The sequence below is a fragment of the Euprymna scolopes genome, chromosome 5 (assembly GCF_053919585.1).
Source record: "Euprymna scolopes isolate OS-2025 chromosome 5, ASM5391958v1, whole genome shotgun sequence".
Classification (NCBI taxonomy): Eukaryota; Metazoa; Mollusca; class Cephalopoda; order Sepiida; family Sepiolidae; genus Euprymna; species Euprymna scolopes.
The window spans coordinates 104,421,051-104,424,830 of NC_136486.1; positions in this window are offsets into that span (position 1 = coordinate 104,421,051).

The window sequence follows — 3,780 nt, forward strand, 5'->3', positions numbered from 1 at the left end:
ATTCATTTATCTTAATTCTTTAGGAATTCCCCTTTTTAACATGTTTAAAAAAAAGAAAAAAAAAGAAAAACTTGCATTTTCTGTACTTTTTGTAATTAAAAGCGAACATTATTGTCCGATTATTAGAATTAACCACAAGAAAAGAAACTCACTTTCCATTCATCTGCGTTTGACACCTGGAAAGTGAAATAAAAACTAATATAAATCCAACCATCGTTTTTAGAATGAAATGCATTCGTTCAAACAGGTTCCAGCTTCCCCTCCAAGAACAAGATGATTTACCAGATCGACCAAGATCAACGCCGCGGTTGAAGAACATATGTCAAATACATGTATGAAACACACACACACACACACACACTCTCTCGCATATGAACATTTAGACGAACATAACATTGGAAAGAACTCAAATAGGTCACAAAGTCACAAATAGAACTTGGGTTCAGATAGTGAAGAGCCACTATAGTAGGGCTGTGACAACAGAATATTCTTTTCATTGTTTTGACTCTTGAGTATATATCCGTTAATATCTTAGATGTTTTTATAAACAGTGATGTGGTTCTCGGTTGATTAACTGTGTCTAACTCTTTCGGATATATACTCGAGAGTCAAAAGAATGAAAAGAATATACTGTTGTCACAACCGTAGACATTAGTAACAATGACACACACGCACACACACACACACACACACACAACCCAACAATACAACATATGTTGATCCTAGCCACAACGTAACCTCACCACTTGTCGTTGGTGACAATGTTTGTATTTAAAATGAAATCAGACCTCATACAAAAAAATTGGATAGAATTGAAATGGTCTTTGAAGTACGTGAAGTCAACCAATATGTGACACACATTCACAATTCAAGGCAAGTGACACTCCGAAGCAGAAAGTTTCTAGGTAAGTATATTCCTTTACAATTCCCATCTCCATCTAGTTCCTACCTCTAGACTAGTAGCATGCAAAGGTCTGAGACCAACTCCTCCATTATATCCCTCAAAGACTTAAAAGTCTTAGTATTAAAAAATATTATGAATAAAGGAGACAGTTTGAATATGATTGGATGCCTCTCCCGATTTGGATGCTTAAGAGCCAACATCTAATCGTCCATGCATGACACTGTTCCAAAGTGATAATAATTATCTTCGATTAAGCTATACCAACATTGCTCCAACTTTTGGAACCAAAGACCGCTAGCCATTTTAACTTTCCCACCCAGCCACCAACACTGCTATGGAGGGTGTCAATTGATAGATGATACATCTTTGATCTTTGAAATTGTGGCATTGTCAAACCCAACAAAGAACTGCACATGCCAGTTCAGTCATTCTCTTTACCATGTGCCCTTGATGCGTTGAGAACACCAGGCCACACCAAGCATGCACTACAATGGTAAACGGACTATATAATGATAGTCTGGACTTTACATGACATTTAATTCATTGTTCTGGTCAACATATGGTGTTTGGTGCCCGTAGTTAATTATCTACCAGTTTGACTCTACTCAGACATTAGTTCATCAGGCATTTGTAGTTTTTTGTTTTACTAGGAATAACCACCTATCAAGGCCCAAACGCCATTCGTGGATAAAGTTAACAAATGTCAGGTGGCCAGTGAGACAATCTTTATGATTGGGAATGATGACCATTGGGTATTTAAGAGAATAGCTCAGTAAGAACTTGTTTACATTGGACTTGAAAACGACCATGTTATAGTCAGCTGGGAAGCAGCCCTGCGGTTTTGTGTTCCACAAATTAGTAGTTCTAGGAGAAAAACTTTGAAAATTTTTGTTTAGCTTAAGGCACAGATAGGGAGTAAAGGAAATTGTTGTGAAGATTTTACAGTGGGGGGGGGCACAGATTGAAGCTCAGTCGAGCACCTGCTATGAAGATAACGATAGAGTAGAGACAGACTTGCAATGTCTCTTCTGTGAGAAAGCGATAGTGGAAAGGAGAAAAGGACATCATCCATTAGATTTTGAAGCCGGTTTTATACTCGTCAAAGGAGTGCTGTAAGAAGCTCCTTCCCAAATGTGACAACAGTACTCCATTTTAGGACGTATTTGGTTCTTATACAGGCAGAGGATGCATCGGGAGTGAGATAACTTCTGGAGCCATAGAATTATGTAACCATTTTTCCAGCAATCTTGATGCAGTCTTCTCTTTCAGGTCAAGAGTGAAAGTCAATCCCAACAGTTTGTCAAAACAAAGTGCTTCCTCAAGATGAGAGCGTTCATTTCAATTGGGGTCAGTTTGGTGATCAGGCTCTTTGGGACGAACAATCCTAGATAAATAGCTCTCACAGAACAAGATATTTTCACAGACTATTAAGTACAGAGTCAATGTATATGCACTGTTAACCAAACATTCCTAGATATAAGTTAATTCATACACTTTCTCTCTAACAAAACAAACTCATGCTAATACAGACACAAACACACACACATGTAAACACATACACAGACATGGTGCCTGTCAAAACAAATATGTGTACTCAATTTCTCCTTGCACAAACAAACATTCCTTTTCTCATGAACTCTGGTGCTATCAGATCACGCTGTCTGAAGATATTGGCTTCCTGACTTAAATGCACCAAACATTCTTTTTTTCTTTTTCCTTTCCTTTTGCAAAACTCAATCATGTTCTGCGAAGCCAGAAACAAAAGCATTTTTCTCTACAAAACAACCAAACCAAACACCATAAATAAATATCTAGAGATATAAATAACTTCAACATGAAAATTTTTTCAAAAATGATTGAACCAGAAAAAAGGCTGACATGCTGTAAAACAAAACCACCAAACCAAACACCATGAATAAATATATGAAGATTTAAACAACTTGATGCATGAAAACTTTTTTTCCAAAATCACTGGATTCAGTATTAAATAACAGGAAAAGGGTTGATATGCTGTAAAATAAAACAACTAAACAACCCGTGGTGCAGTGGATAGATGCGTTGAGTCTCTATGGTTCTAGGAGAGCATTGTCGGAAGATAGCAGTTTCAATCCTACCCAAGCAGGCCAGAAAATTAGTTGGCCAAAACATGGTGAGACAACAACTATGGAAGGCAGTAATTACTGGGGATAAGTTATGAAACTCAGCATTTCTATCCCATCGCGATTAATCACTTGAAGAAGGCCAGAGGATGAGTTGGCCGAAACGTGGTGAAAAAGCAACAGCTTTGAAAACAAGGATAACAATCCGTAAAAAAGAATTAATTAACCAAATAATAACCATTTACTCCTGGACATTTCTTGGACTCTATCTTTATAACTCTTTATTTGCATTGTTTTGAACAAGTCGTCAAATAAAAGTCAGTTATAAATCTTGTTATTCTATTTTTTTATCATTTTTTATTCTCAACAGAGGTTACCAGTCGATGTCTTATTTGAGAATGAGACACTTGGAGAGGGGTGGGTAATAATCAAACTTAAGATATTGCTCTTGTAAAGCAAGGAACAAAGTGTTTTTCTCAAACCCAAAGATGTGGTGTGTTTTTTTTTTTGTGTGTGTGTGTATGTGAAATCCGCTTATTAGCGGATTTCACATACAAAAGAGCAGACATTAACATAAAAAAGAGATCTATTTTTTACTAAGATATTTTGATTTTAAGTGTCTTAGAAAGATTCCAGGGGTCAAATAGAGCAATCTGTATTTCTATAAATTTGTTTTTTTTTTTTTTTGTTTTTTTTTTTGTGTGTATTGATATTCATATTAAAAACCCTTTTTACTATTGGTATTTATTTGCTTCCCCATGAAAACAAAATGTGACA